At 46.8% G+C, this 27,610-nt stretch overlaps 1 protein-coding gene across 15 annotated transcripts in view; it reads right to left on the bottom strand.

The window, feature by feature from the left end:
• The window catches only part of Rreb1 (ras responsive element binding protein 1), a 169,281-nt gene that overhangs the window by 64,023 nt on the left and 77,648 nt on the right, over positions 1 to 27,610 (bottom strand). Inside the window, exon 1 of one of the 15 annotated variants that reach the window (XM_063259837.1) lies at positions 325 to 1,451. The exons of the other annotated variants lie outside the window; for them this stretch is intronic. The gene's annotated coding sequence lies outside the window, so the exon portion shown is untranslated. Of the gene's footprint in view, positions 1 to 324; positions 1,452 to 27,610 lie in introns of those variants that run through there. 15 annotated transcript variants of the gene reach the window in all.

The raw sequence follows: 27,610 nt of genomic DNA, 5'->3' as shown, positions 1-27,610 counted from the left end.
CCAGAGCTTAACATTAAAAAAGGTTGGGGATAAAGCTCAGTGCAAAGGGCTTGCCTTGTGTTCAATCTCCAGCATGCAAAACGAAAAAGGGAAAAAGGAAAATAGGTAAAGAAACAAAACAAACAAGGAAAGCAACTGTGCTTTCCTTGATGTCTATGTGTGTGACTTGAAGACCCTAAAGCTAGCGCAACCTGCTGCCTCCCCAGCAGTGCCCAGTGCTTCCTTGAGAAGCTGATGAAATTTCTGTGCCCCTACCCAAATGCACCTACTCTATAGGCAAACTCTTCCTCACTACCAAGGAGGTCAGGGACCCCAGAAACCCACCCCGGAGCAGGCGGCAGGGTAAGAGTCCTTGGATTACTTGATATATGATCCATCTTCTTCTTTTTTTTGGGGGGGGGGTACCAGGGATCGAACTCACAACCACAGGCTTGCAAGGCAGGCACCTATGCCATTGAGCTACATCTCTGGACCCCTGATCCATCTTCTTTTAAACTGTTAATCAAATCAACTTCATTAAAATTCCCATGCAGTTTTCAGAAATGCACAAATTGAAAATATCCTCCCAGATCATGTCTACATATTTCAACTTGCACCATGAGAAACTAAACGCTTAAAAAAAGACTTTCTTTCAGTTTTTATTCATTTTTAAATTAATGGGAGGATAAGGGTACAGCACAATGATAAAAGTCCTATGTAGTATACATAAGGCCCTGGATTCAATTCCTAGCATTGCAAAACAACATATCCACATATACAGTACATTTTATTATTAAGAACGAAGAAAAATTTTGACAAGGCTATGGTGGCATAAACCTATAGTCCCAACACTCAGGAAGCTGAGGCAGGAAGGTTACAAATATGAGGCTGAACTACATAATGAATTAGTTCAAGGCTAGCCTTACTAAATGCTGAGATCCTGTTTAGAAAAAAAAGTTCAAAAAGGTATACCCCTTTTTTCCCCTAGAAACTACTGCATTAAAATCTTCAAAGGTAAAATGAACTGTATTTCTACACATATACTTTCAAAAGCAGACAATAAAGCAAAACTCACAGTTTGGAGTTAGAGATAAATGTCTGGAACTGAAGTTTTCCAGAATATGACTAAAATTCTCATTAAAATTTAGACCCATTTCCTCCTCATTTTAGATGAAATACTTAAAAAAAAAAAAAAGTATACCAATAGCTTCCTCCTCAGAAACAGAACCAAGGGGAAAGGTTCTATGTTACAGCAAAAGGCCAAGTTGTGACACTTTGAAACCCCATCCTCTGAACTTGGACACGAATGATTCGAATATTGAGAATGTGTTCCAATTGAGCTCAGTAACAGGAGTCACTACCCTATCTGTTTTTAGGTTCCATGAGGCCCAAGAGACTCACAGAACTTGGAGAGTGGAAAAGTACAGGATGCTTTTTAGAAGAAATTTCGAGATACCCCTTACCTCCATTACCAATGCCTCAGGACAAAAAAGCGGGGGGGGGGGGGTTGTTTATGCTCCCATAGGGCAAACAGGACAAAGACAGGCTAAGGGAGTTGAGGGAGTTGGGGGAGGGTCCAGGATGCCGGAGTTTCTAGGTTTTCATTTCCATAGGCCTTGCAAAAAACTCTGCAGTATGGTAGAATGTTCTGGGGAGGGCAGAGGTCCTTTTGAAAGGAGGAGGGGCAGAGGAAGGCTGGCCCAACCCCCAGCCCCCAGTCCCCAGTCCCCAGCCCCCAGCCCTCAGCCCTCAGCCCTCAGCATCCAGCCCCCAGGAGATAAGGGACAATGCTTTGTAAAGCCAGACAGAGAAGATTAAGGAGCCTGTCTCCAGGTCCAGGGAGATAGCAACTGAAGAAGACATGAAAGATAAAGGGGAAGATGCTTTAGGAGCAAAGGGCAGCATCTCAGCTACTTAAAAATCCCAGGGTTTTTGAAGTAAAATCTAAAATCTGTCCATAGGCCCCCAAGAAATAAGGGGTAAGCTGAGATGCCTAGGATGGTGGACTCTGCAACACCCATGCAGGATGGTACAGAGCTGTAATTCAGTGTTCGCAAAGCATGGCGAAGCAGCACAGGCCCGTGGAGGACCAGGGGCTCAGACACTAAGAAGGTCTGACTGCATGGGAGCCTGCAAGCGACTAGGCTTCCTGAAGGGCAGGCCAGGCAGGGGGACAGAGCCCCATCAGACTAGCTGTGCTGCACCAGCCCAGCCTGCTTCCCTCCCGCCTGCAGAGCCCGGGGCAAAACTGCCTTTCCTGATGAGGATGGCCTCCATGTGCACTGAAGGCTCAGACAGCTGTGCTGATGGCTCTGAGTTCCAGGAAGTTAATGTGTTTCTTGGCTTAGGGTGTGGGCTGTGCCTTGGACAGGGCGGCAACCCGTGAAAGTCACCCACCCCACCCTGCCTGTGGCTGGCACGGCTGGGCATCACACAGCACCCCCAGCATCCAAGCAGACCCTGTACTACGACATCACAGCTGCTCCAGCTGCCCTGGAGCACCTCTGTGGGTGAAGACAGGCTGTTAAAAAAGATATGGTGTGTGCCCCCAGGCTCGGGACACATCCGAAAGGGTCTTCACGATCTGGCAGAAGCTCATCTCCGACTCTGTTGGCTGTTAGTTCCCATGGTTACATGCTCAGTTCCTTCTCCCAGAGGTACCCTCCTGGGATGACATCCTGCATGATCATTCTGTGCGTGATACCTGATTCCTGCAGATCCAGGGCTCTTGGTTTTGACCCCAAAATGCGGCTATCTCCAAGTCTGCCACCACACTTGAGCCTTGGGTACTGTGCACCAATGCTGTTTGACTTAATCTCCACAGCAGCAATGCTGAAGGTCAGTCTCACGCATAGATAAGAAAACTAAGGCTTAGGGGCGAAGTCATCTGTCTCCAAAGCCTCACAGTGTGGAATGGGAGAGTGAAGTGAATCCTATTTCTGGGCTTACGTTCCCCTTAGACAAAACGTGTGGCCCCGGCACAGGGCTGAAGAGCACAGATACACTCCCTTCGTCACGTTCTCTGCCTTCTCACAGTTCGGTTCTGAGTCACCTCTGCCCTTTCAGATGTTCAGTGTGAGGCCTTCCATTCCTGCCTATTTCTGGGCAGGAAAAAAGACCGCCCCCTCCCCCAGCCCATCCCGTCCCCCCCAGCAAGAGGACAGTCTGGGCTTCACCTCTGCAGAAAAAATTCATTGTAGCAGGTGAGGATTTGGAAATACTGCATTTGCTGTGCAGGGTGATGGAGCCATCACAGTCTACACCCTTGAATTCTAGAAGCTGGCCAGGCTAGGGTGGCTTGAAGGAAGCCCTGAGGTTTGGCTTGAATCCCAGATAGCCTGGTCCTCCAGTGGCTGATGCAACTGATCCACCAATGTGACACAGGCACCAGGTCACCCCTGCTTCCATGGAAATGGTGTGCAGACTTTGAGCAAGAGGGGCCCACGCTTTGGGTCCTGGGGTGTGTGTATGGGGATGGGGAGTGACACAAGCCCTAAGCCAACGCACGCATAGGTTCAAAGAAGTGGAGGACAGGAGGCAGGGGGCAAGTGACTACTATGCACACATGACAAACCAGGCACATGTGATGCTTAGGAAACCTTACTAGAGTGGTCTAATCTGCTCAGTAAGAAGTTAACTGCAGCAGACCTAAAAGTCACCCTACAGAGCACAGGTCCTCCTCAGCCCACGGTGGGGGTCTGTGCGCAAAAGCCCACTGTAAGCTGAAAATGCATTTAATGCATGGGACCTAGTGAACCCCTAAGCCTGCAGCAGAGGCAGCAGAGTGAGCCTAGCATCCCGACAGAATGGGACTGAATATTCAAATTCCCAGCTTTGAGGGTGGTTTCTACTTTCATACCACCAAACAGTCAAACAATTGTATAAGTCAAAAATTCGAAATTTGGAAGCATCTGAAGCAACACTGCCAGAACAGCAACTTCTTAGGTCCCACCCCATGCCCACAGAATCAATGCCATCTGGGGGCAGGGCCAGCTGTCTGGTTTTTGGGGCCTTTCTAGGGATCCTACCCAGCCTAGAACCAGTACATGAAGAAAGGTAACAGAAAACCAAGGATATCCTGGAAAGCGTTCCTCAGAAAGCCATTGGTCTGTCACATCCTTGGGCAAACACCAAGGTACTGGAGCAGTGATCTAGATCCTAACTCTGGCTTTACTAACCATAACGCAGGTAAGTAAATAAACAGGAGACAAGAAAAGGGGTTCAGTACGCAGCACCTGAGTGGTCAGACCCCTGGCCTGGGCCGTCCTTCACACGGCTCTGGATTTTAAATGCCAAGTCTCCAGCAGCCTATGTTCCTCCCTGCACTGCCCGGTGGAGAATAATGGAATGGCCTCCGAGCACAAGACCTTGCATGAGGATCTCTGGCATCCTGGACACCCTCTCTCAGAAATGTACCACACAGGGTGAGAAGAGAAAAGAGTGCTGGGGTGGCTCCTGGGTAGGCAACCCTAGACCTCCTCCTACAGCCTTGAGAATAGCTCAACATCTACTGCAGTGCTGCTGTGCGAGGCCGGAAGGAAGGAGAACAGTCATTCCTGCCCTCTGGACTGGCTGCTCCAAGGTCAGATTAGGTTCCAGGTGCCCGACTGGTCTTTTTTGAGACAGGGTCTCCCTAAGCAGTTCAGGCTGGCCTTGAAATCACTATGTAGCCCAGGCTGGTCTCAGACTCCAGTGATCTTCCTGACTCGGCCTTCTCAGTGCTGGGATTATAGGTGCGTGCCACCTGCTCCAGAGGTCTTAACCTAGAGGATTTTTACCAGGGAATAACACAAATGGCTGATACTTTTCAAGAGTGTCCATAAACTGCATTAGGGAGACCTTACCTCAAAAAACAAACAAACAAAACATTTAGTAAAAGGAGTGTCCATGATCCTTAGGTAAAGGAACATTCTGTTCTTAAAAAAAAAATTATGTAAATGTTTTAACTGCTACATTAAATTCAGCTTCAGCAGGGAAGCAAGGTGGGGCTAGTGGTGTACAAAGTGGCAGAGTACCTGCTTAACACAAGCAAGCCTCTGGTTTCCCCCCAGTACCATGAAAATAAAATAGAATGTGAATGCCCGGAGGAGTGGAAGGGTTTTCCTGGTACTTGCTGGCCAACCACTCTCAGCCCTGCACTTCTGCAGGAGGCTCTTGGCTTTCTCAGAGGAAGGAGACGGGCCAAGGCCTGATCACAAGCCGTTCTGCTGGTACTGGATGGCGGGGCAGCTCCTCTCTGGGGAGCACATCTTACAGACAGGCTCTAACTACTGCCAGATTTGAGAGGCCAAGACGCAGCTGCCACCTGGCAGCCATTTGTCACACAGCGCCCTGCTCCTCTGGAAGGGGGACACAGGCAGCCCTTGGCGCCCAGCTGTGGGAAGAGCCAGTCCCTGGCCCTCGCCCCAGGCAGGCCAGACTTTTCTAAACACTGTTTTTCTGCTTGGCCACCAGGACCTGATATTTCATCACTTTCTTGCCTCACTTAGCAGAAACCTGCATTGAGGTTGACTGTGCTCCAGGCAGTGGGGGGAATGGGGGGCAGGCGAAGGCGAAGGGTCCAAGATGGTCTTTTTCTGAATGAGGAAGAACCCTTGCTGGACAGAGGAAGCAGAGGGAGACAAGGCGCCTCATCTACCCCCAGGACAGGACGAGGTCTCCTGGGCTAGGGCAGAGGTTAGCGTTAGCAGCCTCTGCCCTACTCCACCTTAAGATTTGCTCAGCTGGTTTATCAGCTAGGTAGATTCAGGGAAAGGATAGGGAGGAGGCTCCACCCCACACCTGGGCTGAGAAATTTAAAAATGGAAAACAGCATCGTTATATGTGATAGCAAACAGGATTTGAGTCTAACAGTAGTCTGTCGAGTATCCAATCGTGTTTCTCCTGGAGAATAACGAGGCTGCATTAACTATGGAATGTAGACACTTGTGCCAGGAAAGTGTTAGGCACTTTACATACATATAATCCTTCTAAAATCCTGTGAGACAATCACTAGGTTATCTGGTAGCTACCACACAGGTCTGAAGGGACAAGGAGCGCGCTAGCCTGGGGTTAGTTATCATGTGCCTTCTGCTGCACCACAAGCAAGATCAGTGAAAACCACCCAGAGAAGGGGATGGGAAAGCAAGTCAGGGGAAAACGGCTGAAGGACTGGAGATGCTCAGCCCATTAAGAGAAAGACTGGGGACTCATGGGACCTGGCCACAAATGCTGCAGGACTAGAAGAGAGGCGTATACACCCACAGGACCACTGGGCCAGCAAGGAGGCCCAGTCAGGGAACCTGCCTACTGCCCGCCTGGGTGTACTCAGCAGAGTGTGGGTATTCACGAACCACAAATGCTATGCAAAAACAACAACAAAAATCTTAGTCTTACAGCAGGAGGCAGACCAAGCTAAATACTCCTCTATGGCAGATCCCAGACTGTAGAGTATGATCCCCTTTTCACAAAACTGTCAGGTTCAGAAGCACATATAGCTGGAAGGGTAAGCTAAAGAGCATCTTAAATCTTGACCTGGAAGCTCAGTTTGCCACTACTGCAGCCCCATCTCAGCTTCAGTTCTCCTACCTAGCAAGCAAAGCTGATTTATTAAAACACTTGGCAAACAATAAGGCACCTTCATGTCTGCGCTGTCCACGTTATGCTACTTCCCTAGCAACATTCAGGCCGCATCCTCCCACTCCTCAGTTTGCCCACCAGCTTCCCCATTGGATTGTCCCAGCTCTCAGGGCAGGATCTCGTAGAGTTTATGATCTGCGTTTAAAAAAAAAAATTTCCACCCCAGCCCACAAGCTGGATAATTAAAAATAAATATAAGTTGGCTTATCACAAATGCAATCCCACTGACAGTAATGAGCAGAACAGCTGTTGACACTCGCTGTTCTGCATGGCGAGCAGGAAATAAAACCCCTCAGGCTTCAGTGGCTGCTGAAACAAATCCTGGTCACATTTATCTAATTGAGGAAGTACACACTGCTGGCTCCTGTGAGGAAGAAGGCTCTTGCTGCCCTATATTTCCCAACACTACAACACCTGAATCTTGTGCTGCCGATGCCAGCAGCTGCCCCAGCCTCCCAGGCCATGGGACTGTGGTCACTGGACGGTCCAGACACTTCTCCTGAGTGGGGCGGAAGTGTCTTTGGCCACATTCACTGCTGGGAAGAAGCTGGGGTAAAGTTCAGTAGCAGTTTGCAGTTTTGGGCAACATCCTGCAACTCTCTCACTGGCCCCGCGAGGTTCTGGGCTGCCCTTTCTGACAAGCCGGGGAAAGGGTGCAGCAGAAACAGGAATCTACTCTCCCCCAGGGAGGAGGAGTTCTGTGCATGCTAAGCAGCCCCAGGGCAGGTGGTTAACCTCCTCCCAGGTGGGGCTGCTCGGTCCTAGAATTCAGGGCCCTTGCAGGAAGATGCTCCCCAGAAAACCAAAATGACTTTGTAGAAGACAAGAGTTGTTTGAATTGTTCTTCTCCTGACAGCTTCTAGAACGCAGGGAGGGGAAGAGTTTACATCTTTCCTCGCCCACTGGAAAAGTGGTCAGCTGTGGTTAAAATTTCACAGTGGGTAATCAGACATTACGAACTGTCAGCTGAGAATGACTGTGCTGGGGAACTGCCTGGCAGCCCCAGCTCCCAGGAGCAGGGTGCATTGCCCGCTATGCACAGACTGGTGACCTTTCCAACCCCACCGCCCCAATTCTGCCTCTAAGAAAAGTACTCACCACTGCATCTTTGAAGGCCAACAAATGCTCAGATATAATTGGCTGGTAAGAACGCAATGCAAGTCACGCACACAAAAACACTAGTAAGCAAACGGTCTTCCAGAAACTGAGCAACCAAGGGCAACGATAGGGTAAGTTGGCGGCCTGCTAGGACACCAACAGCAGCGACCAGAGGGCTGCAGGCCCTCGCTGGGGAGGAGCCTGGTTAACACAACTGCACTCCCAAGGTTCTAATCACACTGCTGCTCCATCGACACAACAGGCCCAGGTCCCTTTTTTCCTCTCCTCACCAGCTGCAGGTCCCTCAAGCACACTGGTCCAGTTGCCTGGAATGAGTTCCCATCAGGTGCTGAATCTGCCCAGGCTCTTATATGTGCAGGTTCGTATTCTGTCTAGAGCAGTCAGTCCCTCCACAACTCCCTAAATGTTCCCCAAATGTTATACAAAGAACAGGAAGAAAAATAAAAGAGAGGCCAGGCATGGTGGCACATGCCTGCAGTCTCAGCTACTCAGGAGGCTGAGGCAAGGGGGTGGAAAATTCAAGGCCAATTTTGTCAGGGTAGCAAGGCTCCGTCTCAAAATAGATTTTAAAAAGATAGGATGTAGCTCAGTGTTAATGTACTTACCTAACATACATGAGGCCCTTAGGCTCTCTCATGCCTGAGCTACCACTGAAAATTCACCTAATCACGGCTGGGCACCCCTGGATGCTTGGAGAGCCAGGCAATGCAGCCACTTGGGACAGGGCCACCCGCATGCCCATCTCTCCAACCCAAGGAGGACCCCACACTTCCCCTGTGTGCCCATGGCCAGGAAACCTTGACAGAGACAATGCCTGTAGCACCAGAGCTGAACAGCCAAGCTAAAACCGTTTCAGGTGAGCATTCCCAACAAACAACTTCCGCCAGGATTTGGGATTCTTGTCCTGCTACTCAAACAGTTCAACTCACAAGCATAAAATCAAGCCACTGATGGTCACCCCTTTAATTAAGTTGAATGCATGTGATAAAGGCCCTCTCCTGTTGTTCAAAAGAACATCCTTACTCTTTCCTTTTATCTTCCCATAACAGTTTGCTGTCCTGTGATAGGAGGGGCCCAACCTCCAACAGTCCGCACTTTTATCTCCTGCTGACCCGAAGGCCGAGGGCTGGACTTCCTGCAGTTCGCCTGGAGGGTCTGTTGGGCTTGTTTCAAAGGCAGAGGACTCTGGAGCAACCTACCCAGCATCCACTACAGCTCCAACTTTAACAACTCACAGTGCAACAGGGCGGCGCTCTGTGAGAAGGAAGGACGGCTGAAGTGTTTTCGAAACAGCTTACTTTTGGGGCTCACTCACATACTCACTATCGCTCTGCAGCAAACACAAGAGCTATCTCCCAGAAACCCCAGATGTCAGTTACATAGCTTGGAATACTGTTCTTTAACCACTGGAGGCCAGAGCAGAAGAACTGAACATGCAAACAGTCTGGAATACGCTGAACTCTCTGGAATGGGGAATCATACTGTAATCTTTAATGTCCCTCCCAGCCCTAACACTGTACCCGAGACTCAACTGTAGGGTATTGGGGTGTTTTGAGGTCCAGTCTCAAAAGCACTTGCATCTGTCTAGCATTAGCAGCTTTCCTGTAACTATCCAAGACTCAGCAGCAAAACTCACTCTTTCTTTTTTTCTTTCACACGGGGGATCAAACCCAGGGGTGCTCCAATACTGAGCTATATCACAGCCTTTTTCATTTTGAGATAGGGTCTTACTGCTCATCCAAGTCAGCCTGGAACTTGTAATCCTCCAGTCCTGGACTCCTAGAAGTTGGGATCTTTGCACACGAGTCAGGGCAGCTGTGAACAGTGGCAACTCACCCTTCAGAGAGCAGAGGCCCGGACTCCCTGGAACCCTCCCACACGAGGCAGGCGTTCCATTCTCTTGGCATCACAACAGTGTACATGAGGTTAATGGGTTCCGAAGACGATAAAATCAGGTGTTTACAACAGTCCCCCCAGACAGATTTCTTTCTAGGGGTATAAAGATTATTTCCAAAATCAATTAAGAGAAGCTTCCTCACCCAGACACTCCTTAACCCTGCACCTTCTAACAGGTACGGGGGAAAGGTGACGGCACAGTGGCCAATGCAGGTGGGTGGCAGGAGGCCAGGCTGTGGAGATGTGGGGCAGATGAGCAGCAGGCCATGCTATTTACAGGCTGAGTTCGCAATATCATTCACTCTGCCAGCACTGTAGAACGGGCGGTGAGTATTTTTTTTATCAGGCCAGGTAACAGAGGAAGACAGACAGGAAGCCCCCACAGGGGCTGAGCTGGCACAGACCCAGCTGGGGACTCTGCCTTCAGCCTGGCCTCCCTTCCACAGGCCCCAGACCAGCCCATCAGCAGCCGTGGGACAACAGAAGCCAGCTAACCGGTTCAGCCCCGCCAGCCAAACGGCAGGCACCGTTCAGCACCCTCAATTTCCTCCCAGCCACGAAGTCAGGAACAACCTGTACAGACAAAGAAAATAGAAAACTTGCGAAACAACGGCATCCACAGTGCTTGCTGAATACGCCTGAGGAAACTTTTTCAAAGCCCTTGAAGATGCTTCCTTATGATTCTGGAGAGAAAACAGTCTACCAGATCCAGGGGCATGCGTGCGCACACTCAACCTCAGGCTCTGCTGGCCTCCCAAACACAACTCAGAAGTCAAAATGTAATTCAAGAAAATGAGGTTAGGTTCTTAACCGATTCAAAATGATAAGTCACATATCTCCATAAAGTACATTAGAAACCAGTGACATCCTGGTACATTCCTCCTGATCTGGAAACAGAATTTTCCAAAGGAATAAAACAAAAAAACAACCAAAGTCTAACAGATTATACAACTGTCTGGCCACAAAGAAAAATGCTATTTGCAGTAAAGACAGGGATTTAAAAAAGAAAACTCATAGACAACTATGGTGTCATAAACCTATAGTTCTAGTACTTGGGAGGCTGAGGCAAGAGGATTGCAGTGAATTTGATGTCAGCCTGGGCTACACAGTGAGTTCAAGGCCAGCCTGAACTGCATAGTGAGATCCTGTCTAAAAAAAAGACAGAAAAAGTTTTTCATAAGGTAAACAAAAATAAAAAAGAAACACTTCACCATCTCTTTGCTCCTTGTAGTTAACTCTTAATTACATAAGAGTAAGCTTTTTAAAAATATACCTCACAAGAAACCTTTTTTGAGACAGGGTTTTATTATGTAGTTTAGGCTGGCCTTGAACTCACTATGCAGCCCTGGCTGGCCTCATGGCCATCCTCCTGCCTCAGCCTCCTGTGTGCTGGGATTATAGGCATGCACCACCATACCTGGCAAGAAACTGCTAATTGTGGCAATGCATTTTTAATGGAATGGGAGTTTGGAAAGTAGATCTACACAGTAATCCTAGTTCCACCTGTATCATGTGAAGGCTCTAAAAGTACCGTCTAGTTCCAATCATATATTCCATTCAACTCAAACTCACAGCCAAGTATTATTATTCACAATCAGAGTGTTGGGGAAATGTTCCTTTCATTTTTTAAGATTGTAATAAGAAAACAAAGGGACATACTAATCTATCAATGTTGCCAGGCTTTAAAACTTCAGGTCTTTGCGCTCATCTGTGATGTGTGGCTTCAGGCACTGAGCACACATTTTACTCAAAGGGGGCGGGGCCTTTTCTGTTGCTCCACTTGGAGTTCTGGCTCATCCTTGCTTCTTTGGGAGTGTGTCCAATCCAATACCTAAGAGAGCCCACAAAAGTGGCCCTTCTCTATGAGGTACTAAAACTAGTTGCTTTAAAGGTCCCCAACTGTTTTTGTGCCTGAGACGGAGGATGGGATCTGGCCTTGGCGTGGAAATTAAGATATGATGCGCACCTTTGTGCACTGAGTCCACTGAGGTTCCAAGAGGTGGCAGCTCAAAGCCAGGGATTCCCAGGCTGGGAAGCCAGGAGACACAAAGAGAAATTCCAACCCAAGAGCAGGCGTGTGAGCCAAACAATGTAGAGCTCTGGGCTCTCTAGAGGTAAGAGGCACTGATGTCAGCAGCGGGGCAAAGGCAAATCTGAGCTTGGAGCAGGAAGCTGGAGTGGTGTGGAGAAAGCCAGAATTTCTAGATGTCTCCACTGTCACCCTTTTCTGGTGAGATGAAAAAAATTAGATCATTTGTTGTTTCTCACAATGCCGAACAACTCCAACAGCTTCTCCTTCTTCTTAAAAAAGCCCCCTTTAAAGTAAGAAGGTAACGAGAGTAGATGGATGAGATTGTTCTTACATGCCCTCACTTGGCAGAGGAAGACACAGCAACCTCGTGTCTGACTGCAAAGGCCCTGTGCAAGCTCCGCCTCCCCCACCAGAGCCCAGAGCACAGCAGTGCGCTGGGAAGCCTGGAGACAGGAGTGGGGGAAATGGCAGAGACAGGGCTGACAGAACAACTCGAGAGGTCAAGGTTCCATCCGTGAGGGATGAACTTTATCCTGCCACCGTGGAAACTCACTAATGCCCCCCCGGCCTGGCCTGGGATGAAATAATTATATCCAGATTTTTAAGAGCTTTTGCCAGCAGTTTTAAAAACAGATGATTACAGGCACATAACCCAGTTGGGAGGAGGCACTGGTGGGTGTGGGGGTATCACAGAGGGAGAACTGAGAGGAGCCGGGTGACGTCCAGATGACCCTGGGCTGCCTGCGTGTGGCAAACCAGTGGATAACAAGGCTGTTAATGGAGAAACTTCCTCCCGCAGGATAGAGTAGAGAGCAGAGAGCAGGCGAGCCTGATTAAGGGACAGTAGGATTAAGAAAAAGTTTTGTTTTAAGAAAAACCTACAAATCTACAAATATCCACAGCCAGGAAGGAGCAGATGGGAAAAGCAGAAGGTCTGGGAGGAGGAGGTCAGGAGGATCAGCAGGCTCTGGGGCACAGGAAGATAAAACACTTGTGGTTAAATGTAACGCGTGTGGACTGGGGCTGGTGTACAGGCACTTGCTAGCGTGTGCAGGGCCCTGGCCTTAATCCCCAGCACTGTCATCAGTCAAGCATCCATCAGTCAAATGGAACTCTACAAATGAACTGAATGTCATGAGTTGCAGCTATGAGGAGACAGCACTTTAAAAAACTTACAAGACCATACAAAACCTCTCCAAATGTGAAACTCGGAAGACAAACCTATTCTTTCTTTCGAAGAACCTATCCCATAAAATAGGTCATATCCTGAGACATGTAGCTGGGATGATATGCTCTCAGATGGTACTGTCCAGCTGATGGGCACGTCCTGTATCTGCACTGTCAACACGCCAGCTGCCAGCACACGTGGAATGGGGTTAATGTGACTTTATTTAAATCTAACTTAAAATTAAATGGCTACACATGACTGGTGGCTGTTGCGTTCGATAGGGAAGTTTTGATACTTTCTCCCCCACAGCAATCTTGAATGAGTAGATGACAGCTCCTGAGGTAGGAATATAAACAGTCTAGTAGATTCTCCCTGCAGACATGCAAGAGGAGTTCCCAGAAGTATCTGACTTTGCTCAGTATTTGTAAGAGTTTCGGTGAATAGAGGGAAATAACCCAAGAAACCAATGAGGACATCTCCAAAGCTAGCAGACCTCTCCCTGGTGAGTCACCTCTACTCTGCCCCATCTACCCAAAACCTGCTCAAAGCTGGTCCCACCTCAGTCAGGAAGACCAGCGTGTGAAAGCAGGGGAAATGTTTATAGAGCTAGGTCATGTTTAAGAAGCAGGTTGGGGGTGAGGAGTGCAACTCATTAGCTTAGCACTGAAAAGATTCTGGTTTGATCCCCAGCATTATAAAAATAAAAATTAAAAACATAAAAAAGCAAATTGGTACACTGAAGCTCTCCAAGATATAGTAACATTTATGGATGAAGTCTAGCAGAGGTTACCTAAAATAAGGTATACAGCACAAGAATATGGAGACTTCTACAGTTTTTTAATCATCAATTTATTTTGGTTTTTTGAGACAGGGTCTCACTGTGTAGTTCAGGCTGGCCTCAACTTTGTAGCAATTCTCCTGCCTCAGGCTCCAGAGTGGGCACCACCATGCTGGGCTATAAAAAAAAAAATTTTTTTTTTTTTGGTACTGCAAATTGAACTCAGGACCTTGCGCTTGCCAGGCAGGCACTGTGCTGCTGAGTTCTATCCCTGGCCCCAATAAGTCAATCTTTTTAAGAGGTGGAGCTGCTCTCTGCTAGCCCAACCCTAACTTACATGTGTTTAGGAGCCGAAGGTTTATCTTGCTCTATAAACAGACCAAAAGCTACTATGGGCAATGGAGTTTAGCAGAGGAGGGAACAGGGTCTGGCTGATAAGCACGGCTCTATAGACAACCACAAAAGTCAGATCTTTGATTTTTCGACATTAGGGACTGAAACCAGAACCTGCTGCATGCTAGGCAAGTGCTCTACGGCTAAGCTACATCCCCTGCCCTTTTGATACCACAAATGACCTTAGCCCAAAACCTAAGAAGCAATCCCCACTCTGTGTTGAGTCAGGAATTGCCTAGTCTGGCTTTGAACTTGCCATCCTCTTGTGATCAGCTTTAAATTGCTGGAATTATATATATGTGCCACCACTTCTGATCTCTTGAAATCTTATATAAAATTTACAAAGTATTCAGCCTTTTAAGAATCACAGATCCTATCAGATTTCCCAAACAGTTGTTCTGATTTTGACAAAGGCTCAGTAGAATGAATTTGACCTTTGGAGAGCTAAGCAACCCAAAGGCTTTTGAGTTGTTTTTTCCAATGCTGGGGACCAAGTCCAGGGCCTCCAGCAAGCAAAAACATGCAGACAAACACAGTCCCCAGAGGCTTCTTCACTACTGCTGCCACCAGTTTCAGACAGGACCCCAACAATAAGGAACACTAACCCTTCTAGCCTGCCCTTTCCTTGTGAAGACACGTGTTAAGACACAGGATTCCGTAACAAAAGTATACATACATGATACAATCCACACACATCAGTCAGATTAGTCCCTCAAACAAACCCCCCAGTGCAGGTTATAAAAGAACTCATCTTTCCAAAGAGGAAGAGAAGGGAAGAGACCATGATAAATCCCAATCTGGGTCACTGCCTTTGTCTCTGCCCCCAGGCACTGCTGGGGTTCCAGCTAGCTTTTTTTTTTTTTTAAAGATAGGGCCTGGTTCTGCTGCCCAGACTGGCCCAAATGCAAAATCTTGCTGCTTCAGCCTCCCGAATTCTAGGATTAAGGTGTGTGTTCTTAGTACATTAAAACCTCCGGAATGTGTGCAGTAGCCACAGGCCTTCGACCTCAGATAGGTGTAAATATGGCTCATACTATTAATTCCTGTGAATCTCAAAAGAGACACAGAACATAGTGGTCTACTGGAAGATTTCTGTGCTGTAATTAACAAAAGGTAAAAGGGACTCAACCTTTTAAAGGAAAACCAAGAACGGAAACAGTCTCTAAGCAAAGAATAGTTGTGTTTACTTGAATTGTGATGCATAAATAATGCTGTCAAGAGAAGAATCACTGTCAGGAGTCACCATAGGGTAATGGGAAAGTGACTGTGATTAAAAGGTATTTGGGGGCAGGAGGTGGGTAGGCAGTCCTTATTTTTTTTTTTTTTTTTTTTTTTTTTTTTGTCTTTTTCCTTTTTACCGGTACCAGGGATCGAACTCACGACTTCCTGCTTGCAAGGCAGGTGCTTATGCCGCTGAGCTAAATCCCCAGCCCCTAAGTCCTTATTTTTTTAAAAAACTTCGAAATAAACAAGTGGGACCTACAGCTTCCTTTCCAACGATTTCAGGATAAAATGTTCTACTCAAAGACCTCAAATGAATCTCTCTTCCTTCTTTCCTTCCTCTTTCCCCATCCTGGAAATGGAGCCCAGGACTTTTACAACCCCAGCCCTTTTTAGAGACAGGGTCTTATTGTCACTAGTCTAATGTCATTTTCCTACGTCAGCCTCCAATCCATGAGATTACGGGAGTGTGCCAGCATGCTGGACTTCAAATATTTCCTGATGATAAAAATGCATGCCAGTTACCTCAGTTAGTAGTTACTGATGTTACTAAACTGAGATTGGAGTGCGTTAACACAAGCATGAGAAGCGAAATAAAAATTGTCCATAGAATTCTTTATTTTAGGGTTGGAAATGCAGGGACCAGTGTGGACCCAGCAGTGTGGTGGACATGGAGAGTGCGGAAGAGGAAAGAGGCTGGAGGGAGCTGACACACAGAAAGAGGCTGCTGGAGGGCAGAGGATGATTATAGAGGGGGTGGAGGGGCAAATTATGGGGAACTGGGAAGCTGGGGTTGGGTCTGGGGGGTGTGGGCTCAGTGCAGGCTGAGAAAGATGATGTAAGAGTTTTCAAGAAACCTGTTTGAACACGGTGTGGACTGCAGGGAAAGGGAGAACTGACTAGAAACAGGAACGCAAGGGAGAGGCAGGGCAAGGTGAGCCAGAACAACTTTCAAAGAAATGCAGGGTCCTTGAGGCAGGCTGGAGAGACAATGCAAAGAACAGATGGAGGGAAGATAAAGGCTCCCTGGCCACAGGCAAGCAGCCCAGGGCACTGGAGGGGTGGCTAAGAGTAGCTCCATTAGGGAGCTGAGCTAAATTCTTTGTAGACTGCGGATGTGAACAGGCAGAAGTCCTGAAGGGGTGAGCCGAGCGGTGCTAAGGACAGACCCCTCTGAGGAGAGGCCTGAGCTAGGCCCATGGCTGAGACTCAAGGACAGGACACAAAGAGCACTCCTGTTAAGCCACAGGGACAGGAACAGGGACCGACAGGAAGTCTTGCGGTCCCTAGGGGGAGGAGAAGGTGGCGCTCAGATAAGTGGGAACACTCCTGGCTGGGAGTTGGAAGATGAAAGGGCAGGAAGAAGATCCTTGCAGGGGAAGCCTCAAGAATCACGTTTGCTGCATGACCTCCCTCTTGAGCGCATAGTAGGCACCCAAATGCCTCAGGAGTAGGAAGACGTTTAAACTACAGAGGACCCTGGGGAGCTGGCCAGGCAGTTCAGCGGCGCATTAGAGATAAACAAAGGCCTCCCTCCCTGCCAGCAGCCCAGAGGATGAAGCTGAACAGACAAGAAGCTCTCAGTTAGTTTAGGTATTTACAGCCACGTGACCTCAAGGTCCTCTCATCAGGAATGGGTCCAGGGAGCAGCTAAGTGGCTCTCTGGCCACCCCTCCTTCTCTTACTCCTGGGGTGCTTGTGGCATCCTGCTTCCTACTCAGAGCAGAGGAAAGCTGTGCTATTTCAGATGACTGCATCTCACATCCCAGTGGGCAGAGACAAGCCTGTGACTTTCCCCCAGCTGATCCCCATTCACACATGCAGCTCTGCTCCCTAATACTAAGGAAGCTGATTCTAAGGCGCTGGGCTCGCTGGGCTCCGCTCTCAGAGAGAGGGAAGACAGTCTTCCAAAGCCCAACCCCAGACGGCCTTCCCTTTTTGTTTTTTTGTGACTTGATACAGAATGCTGTAGGAGACCCCCAGGGATTGGCTGGGGTCCCACTCCGTGGCCACAAGGGCCCCCCAAGCAGTGCCCTGCTGCCAGCCTGTTCTCACAAGTTCAGCTGGTTTAGGCAAACCTGTGACTCCTTTAGTCTGAATTCAGCTGCTCTCTTTTAGGTCAGTTCTTTCTTCTTTTGTTTAGATTTGACTTAAGATTTCCCTCAATTATCTACACCTCTGTTGGAGTAGCTACACAAATTAAACCATTTAAAGTGAGAAGTATATGGAGCTTTAAAACAACGTATGCAAATAGCCTCCTCCTCCTCCTTCTAGTTCTGTTCTCTACCATCTCTGTCTTGTCCATTACTAAACACCAAGATAAGCAACATTTCTCAAAGCAAAATTCTAGACTCCAAGTCTAAAGATCAGAACCCCATTGTCATTGTAAAAACTGGTTTCCAGAAAATGAAAACTTTCAGCAGGTCAGGGATGAAATGTTGCGTTCAGGGCTGTACAGAGCTGAGCAGCTGCTCCCAGCCAACATGAAACCCGAAAGGGCTGATGCTATCTTTATCCTCTACTAAAGTCAAAGCCGGTACTGGCCTGGTGAAGCTGCCAAGGAGCCGTCTCAGCACAAGTCCACCGAGCACAGGAGACACTGTGGGCAAGGACACCTAAAACTACAGCAAACAGCAGACTGCTAGAAGGAAGGCAGTACCAGAGTGAGTCACGGGTTTTAGAAGATGGACAAGGAAACAAGCAGTCCCGGTATCATTTAGAAATTCTCTCTCCATTAGTTCAAAATGCAAATGATTAGGCTGCCTCTAACTCTTAAGCAGAAGGGAGAGAACACTTTTATCCGGTTTTCTGGAAGACACATTTTCTCAATTTAAACTGGAATCTGGCTCATAAAGACCTCAGAGAAACCTTGTTGAGTCTGCCTGGTGGAATTGAGCCGCAGATGGCAGAGAGGAAGAAAAAGGAAAGACCAGAGAAGAACCGGAAGGGAAGGAAAGGAAAGGAAGGGAAGGCCAGGCCGAAGGGCCTGTCTCCAAAGCCTGGAAGCACTCAGGTTAGATAAAGAGAAGTTCTACTGTGCTGGACTACCGCAGGCTGAGGAACCCCTTCCCACTAGTGCCTTGGTTTTGCCCCCACTCTGGAGCCACGTGGCCTGGGTTCAAATCCTGCCTGTCGCTTGCCAGCTGTGCTAAGGGGCTGATCTTTAGTGTTGCCCTTGGATAGTTGATGCCCTTAGACAACTGACCTCTGTATCTCAGTTTCGTTGGCTGTAGGATGGGGACAATGACAATTTCTACTTTATAGGTGTTATGGGAAACGCATGAGTAGCATCCACCTGCAAAGCATTTCACATACATGCTCCTGCGCACACACTAGCAAGTGCCTACCAGTGCTTCAGGCTTTCGGCACCAACCCCAAGTCCAGCAGGAACTGGAGATCTGTTCTACCTAGGAAGTCACTCTCAAATTGTAGATGGGGAATGCTTAGTGTGACAGTCTCCTGAACCCTACACCTTTGCAGGGGTGGGGATCAAACACAAGGCCTGTGCACACTTAGGCAAGCACTCTACGACTGAGCTACACCCCCAGTCCTCCAAAGCTTCTGATGAAACCCGAGGTCCTAAGAGCGTTTTTAACACGTTCCCTGGTGCTCCCGCTGCCAGTGTGGGGGCCACACTTCGATAACTGTTGCTGGAACACTGGACTCATTATGTTCCGGGCTTTGGACCTATGCCTTCCCTAGTTCATGAGCACAAGTCTTCCAGGTGACAGTCTGCAAAGCCGCAAGTCTCACCTGCTGCTCTCCTGACTGCAGCGGCCTGGAGGCATGTGTACGGCAGTGGAGCTCACTGAGAGACGACCACCGCCCAGGTCCCACCTGGCTGATTGGGAGGAAAGTCTGGTAGAGAGCAAGTGAGCCTTATGTAGGAACAGGAAATGACATTTTTGGGCTGAGTCTTTTAGATTTCAAGGTTTATTTGATACTTCAGCAAAGCTTAGCTTAACCTGCATTAAAAAATGCCTCTCCTTTTGAATAAGATTAGCCATGTCATCAATTTTATCAAGCCCAAAGTATAAACACACATAGGACATATTTTATAAAATCATTTAGGCAGGATTTCTACCCTGTCCTATTCTCATTTATTTATACTTACCGAAACAGATTTTTTTCCCTAAACCTCCCTTTCAGGGCCTGTTTCTCATCACATATGAAAATTCCTCATGCTGCAATATAGTCATGAAATAATTGCTAATATTTAGAAAACAAATATTGAAAATATGTAAACACAGCAAAAGATTTTGACCAAGAGCTCTAGGAAACAAAGCACATACAGTTAGCCCTGTCCATCTGCAGGTACCACATCAGATTCAACCACAAAAAATTCCAGAAAATTCCAAAAAATGAAGCCAGGCATGGTGGTATATGCCTGTAAGAGACTGAGGCAGGGAGATCACGAGTTTGAGGCCATTCTGAGATACATAGTGAGACCCTGTCGCAAACACAAACAACAATTTCAAAAACCTGCTATGGGCTGAAAACACTGCACTATTCCCACATGAACCCAGTGCTCTGTAGGCCCTAAAATTAGATGTTACAAGTCACCTACAGATGAGCTGACACATATGGTAAATGTGCGTAGCTTACATGCAAATAGTACGTGACTCTAAATGCAAGCCTTGAGCATCTCTGGATTTTGGTACTTACAGGGAAGGTGTCGGAGCTGATGCATGTAGACCCAGGGGATGACAGTATATATGCTAATATGCTACCTCTCTCACCACTGGAGTTCTTTCACTTTATTTCAGCTTCTTTCAGGTGTACCAAGGGTACAGGTCTTAATTTTATCTAATCACATGTGGACTGATAACCTTTTGTCTGAACAGAGAAAGATGTGCTTTTTGTTTTTTGTTGTTGTTGTTTTTCTGAGATAGGGTCTTGCGATGCTGTTCAGGCTGGCCTGAGTGCTCTTTGTAGCCCAGGCAGGCCTTGAACTTGCAGTGATCCTCCTGCCTCAGCCTCCTGAGAGTGCTGAGATTACAGACGTGAGCCACCACTCCGGGCCAGTGATTTTTCTAAAAGATCAGCATTTAACCACAAACTACTCAAGAAAAAAATAATCATAGTTTCTAGTTAGGAACATTCTGTAATTTAATGGGCAGGTAATGAGCTGTCCACAGTATACTACCTACCAGACTATTTTGGAATGAAATACAAAACGTCTCCTTTTACAGAAATTACCACCACCACTCCCCCCACACAAAATAAATCTTAATTTAGAGCAGGCTGTAGTACAGGCCTGCAGCCTGCTAGAAACTGGGATGCACAGCAGGAGGTGAGCAGTGGCCAGCTGGGGGCAATCTACCTGTACTTACAGCTGCCCCACGTCCCGAACACAGCCACCTTGTCCCCAGCTCCACCTGGGGCAGGGAGTAGATGCTCCTGGCAGCCTGAACCCTACTGTGAACACAGGAGGGCTTGGTCTGGGAACCTTATGAGAGTCTAGTGAGTGACGAGCTAAGGTGGTGATGTTAGCACTGGGGAATGGAATTATTAGGTACTGGAAACGGAAACAAAAATAAAATAAAACGCCCCCCTAAACTCCAGCTTGTAGAAAAAAACTTTTTTTGTGTGTGTCTTTTTGAGACAGGGTCTTACTATACAGTTCAGGCCTCGAGTTCATTTTGTACTTTGTAGCCCAAGCTGGTCTCAAACTTGCAATCATTTTCCTGCCTCAGCCTCCAGAGTGCTGGGATCACAATGGTGTGTGCCATCATACCTGGCTGAAAAAACTATTGTCCTCAAAACTACAGAAGCCCCCAATGCCAAAAAGGTTGGGGATCACTGATCTAAAACACCCTGATTACCAAGCTGTATTAGACAGTGAGGTGCAGCTCAGTGGTAGAGTGCTTACCTAACATGAGTGAGACCCTAGATTAGGCCTCCAACATAGCAGATGGGAAAAATTTTTTTTAACTAGAATGTTTATGAAATAGACAAAACTGCAAGAATCAGAGGGGGAGACTGAAAGCAAATATGTAACAGCAGCACATAGGAACTCAGTCTCCAGGTTAAAACAGCCTTCCCAGGAGGGCTTCCCGGAAAACTCCAGTGAGACCTAGGACTCTGACTCTGCTCCAAGGGGGCAGGGTTTCCTGCTAGCATTCTCCCTTGAGCTTTCTACAGAACACAGGGCAAGAGGACGGCCTCTGCGGCTCACATACTTCAGTCTTTTCCTAAGGAGCTTGGTGGTTCTCCTTCCCCACCCAGCGATGGTGAAACTCGGCCCCAAATGAAGGATCTTGCTGCATCTGGTCTTGTTTGGCCTTCTGAAGTTTGTGGGCCCCTTGAAGGCTTTGTTCTCTGGGTGTGTCACATCCCACCCCTTTAGGTACCGTTCAGGTGGCTCCCCTGCAGAAAGGCCAACACTCACATAACACACTGGGTCACAAGTCACAACTCAGCTGTATAATCAGTTGAAAATAATAAAAAGCCCTTGATTTGAAAAGGCAAATTTCTCTAACATTTTTAATAGCTATTCAGCACTGTGAGTTGATTATTTTTGGTGTGTGGATATTTTTTCTGTTTTCAAGTCTGTTATTTAAAAATAATAAAAACCTAACCTAAGTCTGTAGTCCCAGCTACTCAGAAGGCTGAGGCAGGAAGATCACTCTAACCTAGGACTTTAGGGCCAAAAAGAGGAACAAAAAAAAAAAAAAACAAAAAACAAAAATTCAGCATCAGTAAGGGCCTACTTTTTGTTTTCCTGTAAATACTAGGGACTGAACCTGGAAATTTGTACCAAGCTACATCCACGGCCCTTTTTATTTTTGGAGACAGGGTCTCCCTAAGTTGCCCAGGCTGGGCTTAAACTTGTGAACCTCTTAACGTTGGCCCTCCAGAGATTTCTATTTCTCAAAAACATCACATGACATATTAATTTTAAAATGTTAGGGAAGCCAACGAAATCTACGTGTACACCTTAAAATGGATTATTTCTTTACTTTTCATAAGGGGCTAACACTGGGAACATTCTCTTAGGCTAGTACTAGAGAAAAAGGAATAATGTGCAATTAGACACATCACTAAATGTACCACGAAAGCTTAGCATTACATCTTGCTGTACTCTCCCACGAGCCCCCAAAGTCCCTGTTACTCGACCAGGTGATTTCATACCACTCACGCTATCGCCTCAAATCAGAGCCTCTGGAATAGCCAACGTGCAGAGACTGAAAGCCACACAAAAGAAATGCCATAGAGTTGTGTGATCTCGCTTGATCAGTTTCTTTCTTCCTTAGTCATGAATATTACAAGACAGAGTCAAGCTACAAGGAAATTCTGAGTTTATAAATGGTATCAAAAAAAAAATGGTATCCTTTATATAGCCCAAATCCCCTTTCCACTTACTTATGCCCAGAGAGATTTGTGGTTTCAGTCTTCTGTATATTGTCCACCTGTCAGTTACTTCTGAGAGCTAAACAAGATGATGCCTCTGTCCCCAGCCCGTCCCAGGCCAGCTTCCTAATACCACAGAAAAAGTGCTGCTCCCAGGTGGCTTTCCCAGTGTTGCTTCCTCAAGCTCCACCAACTTGCACCCAAATAAACTGTAGGCCATTCACGTATCACATCCCTGAGATGTACAACTTGATGTAAAAGCCGCCTACCAGCCAGCACATCCCACCCACTTGGAAGCTCCTTTCTACATGGACTGTGGCGCACAGAGGCTGCCGGCTTCTGCTGGCATATAGATCATATGACTGTCAGAATCCCTTGGATAAAAGCAGGCATTGTCTACTTTTCCTTGAAATCTCAAAATCCTGGTTAAAACCAGCAATCAAGTAACATTTCAATCCTCCAACAATCTTAAATCAATGATCGAATTCTCTTTGGGTACCCCCCCCCCTCGATAACTCACCATGATGTCTACTGAAAGCAGTGCCAGCCCACTTTTAAAGCAGATGAGCTGCATTTACTTTAAATAAAAGATCAGGACTGTGTTTAAACAAACGATGTGTGTGTGATGGACTGAGACAGTAGTAACTGCCCAACACATCAATGCAGTGTCTTGAAAATGCTCTGGAGGCATTAGAGCATTAACAGGAAGAGAGCTGCACCTCTCCGCCATGGCCCCGGTTGGCACAATGACTTTCTGTGCCTATGATTCAGAGGCTGATCTCCAGGCAGCCAGTGGCTGTTCTAATCCATGCCTGGGTGCTTCCCTCTGTGGCGCTGCCAGCTCTACCAGCTCTACCACCAGCTCTACCACCCCAACATCTAAGGCTGGACCCTGCAGCTCTGCATGTTTGGCAGACGTCACAAGCAGATCCTCTCAAACGGAGTCCCTACAGCAGCCAGCTGCAGGTGACTTCTGGAGGTTGTCACCCACCTCAAAGACAAGCTCTTAGGCCCCTGATCACATTCCTCTAACAAGTCCCCTCTGTGTGGCTCCTTCCCCACCCCAGGGTCAGACTGCAGATACTTCTTGGGAAGTTCTGGGATTTTTTGGTTTTGCTTGTTCATTTTTGTGGTACTAGGGGTGGAACCCAAGGATGCCCTACCACTGAGATACATCCTCAGTCCTTTTCATATTTTTTAACATTTTGAGACAGGGCCTTGCTAAACTTACCCAGGTTTGGATTAAATCTGTGATCCTTGTAAGCATGAGCCAACACGATTAACTAAGTCCTAGTTTTTATTACTTTTCCATCTCCTTGGAGTATCTAACAACCAAATAACTAAACTAATCCTCACGTTTTATATGTAATTCATATGCATTTCCCTTGCCTCACGTGTCAAAGATGTATATACACTGTTGAAACAATACTTGCTATCTCTCGCTTGGCAACTTGGAGTTACAGCTTTTCTTTTCTTTTAGCTTCATTACATAGTTTGGACTAGCCTCAAGCTGGTAGCTATCCTCCTGCCTCAGCCACCCATGTGCTGGGATTACAGGCATGCACTACTACGCTGGCCAGGAGTTATAGTTTCCATGGAGACTCAAGACCAAGTTTCAAGTCTAATTAAATTTTCAAAGGAATAATTTCTCTTGGGAAAAATAGCAAAAATCAATTTGAATTAGGAACAGAAATGCATCACAGCAAATCTAAGTACACAGGAAACTTAACACTAGTGAAAGCTAGTATTCAAGTATTTAATTTTTTTTTTTTTTTTTTGGGTCTTTTTCCTTTTTATTGGTACCGGGGATCGAACTCATGACTGCCTGCTTGCAAGGCAGGAGCTTATGCCGCTGAGCTAAATCCCCAGCCCCAGTATTTAAAATTTTTACAATTTAAATATTACCTACATGCCTAGCCATTAAAACCTTGGATCCAGCAATGCTCCATCAAACTTATGGTGATAAAACCAAGTTACCTGAGAACTTTTAGCAAGTAATCAGCAGCTTTGGAGAATTTTCAACACTAATTTCCATAAAAGATCTGTAAATACTTAACACCAATAATAATTGAGTAAAATGAAGACAAACTCACAAAAATAGATCAAATGATCTCCCAAGTCCTTTATGAGTCTAGAATTCTATGGTTCTCAGTATGTCTATAATTGGGATGCAGAGGAAAAAACACTTTTAAGAGTATAATCGAGATGCAGGGGAAAAAACACTTGTTTCTTCTAATTTATCAGCTGCTGATTTCAAATTAACTTGCTTAAATATTTAAGTTACCTAAGGCTTCTTTAGTTTTTTCTACAGAGATTGTGGTACAGGATACCTCTGACTATCCTGGCATCCAGAGAGCTTTTCTATTGTCTATTTTAAAAAAAATAAAAACCCATGGCACTCTATTCTTAAACTCACTTTAGACATATAAACAATTTGATGATGGTATTTGACATGATGTGAATCTGTTAATAAATAACTTTTCTCCTACAAATATGGACAAAATAATATTTTAGTACATATTTGACAACACTTGAAGATTAATTCTCATGCTTAAAATGTTAACTCACAGAATAGCTGCACATTGCTGGGTAGAGGGTACTCAAATTAATTTTCCATCTCAAACTCCTGGGTGTAAGCCATGCTAAAGTATCTTTGAAACTTCCCAAGCCCCTGAAGTACAGTGTGGTGAATCAATGTATGATTAATCCAACCTTCTGGGGAATGACTCAGGATCATCACAATGAACAACTCTTACACAAGGCTGCCTCTGGAAACTCGCAAACGGCCCTACTTTAGTTTTGCCCCTATCCCACACTGTCTCCGTTGGCCATGCTTTTATTTTTGATTGCAATCTTTGTGGATGTACGTGCAGTTATACGAAATCATGCAGAGGGCTCCTCTAGAGGTCTAGTTTGCTCAATTTCCTCCAATGCTAACTGGCTATTCTTGTCTCATCTCCTGACATCCTTCCTGGTTGCTGTCTGAGGGCTCTCACAGCCCTCAACCTCTAACTGGGGCCTCAAATTTGTTGTTGACTGAGAAATGGGAGAAGCAAGGTGGTCAGGGCCAGATGTACTGTAAGAATAAATAATGCTCCTCCAACAAGGACCTACATGGTCAGTACAATTCAAAGATAAGTGTTTCTGAACCTGGATTTCCTAGCATCTCTGCACCTTTTGAAAGTTTTATTTTGCACACCCTTCCCCCAATAAAATATTTCTGCTAGCTTTCACACACACATCACTGACTGGATATTCTGAACCTAGGAATGCCAACAAAGTGACCTCCACATAAGGGATATATTACTTTTGCATACTAATTAGTTGCTGTCTCTGTGCTGATAATTTGTCCTCTGATGGTGCCAGGGTCTTATTCTCAACATTACCTACCAAGATCACCTTCCAAATGCCCTTACCAGTTTGTAAATAAATATACATACAGCTTTTTAAGTCTGTGTGTTTGTTTCCTTAAACTCACTCATGTCCTTGAGGAAATTTTAATTTCCTTAGTCAGTTGTCCTACTTGAAACAGTTCAAGTCTTTAAATTGAAAAAGTAAATTATAAAAATATAATGTAGAGCATTATGAATGTGCCTTAGAGAGGCTTCAGTAAATAAGAAAAGTGTCACTTTGTTCTTCCCCTGCATTAGGAAGCTCTCAAACAAAGAGGCTTGATGGAAGCAGACAGAGAGGGGTTTATCAGCTTAGGAAAGGGGAAGGATGGTACAATTAACTGTCACACACAGATATAATTCACTCTGAGGAGGCCAGTGAAAGGAAACAAGGCAAAGAAAGTACCATCTTGTCCCTTTACTCAAATATCCCAGCGTGGCAAATCATCTTTTCTTAAGAGTTATCTACATATGTCCTGAGCAGAAAAGCAGTAAGGTGGGGGTGGAGGGAGGAAGGAGGGAAAGGAGAGGGGGGATGGCAGAAGTCCTCTTAACTGGACCACAAGTGCCTCATGCTATCGCCCCAAGCTGAAACGCAGGATCCTATGTGTTTCACGGGAGAAAAACAACAACTGCATTTCTCTCCTGTTCCTGCTTCTTCCCTGCTCCGTAGGCCAAGCTTTGCCAAGTGGGAAACGGCTGCCGGCTGCTGGCTGTCCTACCGAGAGCTGTGCCCTGCCCCAGAAAGCAGAAGGTGACACACGGTACATAGAGGCAACTTCTCCATGGCCACTGATACGCCGTACTATTACAGGGCATGGCTCATCCTCACGGAGGGAAAAGATGGTCCAAATGCAGACAGCGGGAGACCTGGGACCATAAACACAGAATGTGGGAGCTGTGGAAGCTACTAAGAAAAACAAAGCTTTGTTCTAAAACAGATGCACACAGGGAATTTGGTGTCTCCTGCAACAATACAATTCTTTAGCTCTCTGACTGCCAGGAAAACTAGGATGAGAAACATGTTCTAAATAGCATGAAGATTAAAAAAAAAAAAAAAAAAAAAGACTTTTTCTCCCACCTCACTCCCCTAAGAGATGTGTAAGCCAGATACACTGCACACATCAGGAGGCCTATGTGAGCCTGCTTCCCAGCACCAAAGGAGCTAGCGGCGCCTTAGGAGGGGTTCCCTGCAATGTGTTATAGTGAGCTCAGGCTTGACTATATATGGTATGTTTATGGAGCGAATGGATGCAAACACTATGCAGAACTTATATCAGATCCCAACTGTCTCCTGAAGAGCTCAATTCCTCTGTGTTCAGGGCCCCAGGGCATCCCACGAGCCAGAGCTGACTGCAGATGCTTCAGGCAATAATGTCCCGACTTACTGGCACTCTGGGCAGTGACTGCAACTCACTGCCTGCTCCATCCGGCTGCGTGCATGCTACACACACACACACACACACACACACACTCCCTTCTGCGCTCCGCCTCCATGCTCCCCTCCCAGGCTGGCCGCCCCGCGGGCCCGCAGAGGCATACATGTACGCTCAAGAATGCTGCCGCTGAATGGGGCCTATGTTACACAGTGGAGGGCACCAGCGACTGCTTGAGAAACAGCTGGCCAGGCCAAGGCCTGCAGCCGGCTGCCTGCCTGTCTC

This window comes from Cavia porcellus, unplaced genomic scaffold (genome assembly GCF_034190915.1).
Source record: "Cavia porcellus strain 051 isolate PalLab524CR breed Dunkin Hartley unplaced genomic scaffold, mCavPor4.1 scaffold_13, whole genome shotgun sequence".
Taxonomy (NCBI): domain Eukaryota; kingdom Metazoa; phylum Chordata; class Mammalia; order Rodentia; family Caviidae; genus Cavia; species Cavia porcellus.
This window is presented reverse-complemented; position numbering and strand designations above follow the sequence as displayed.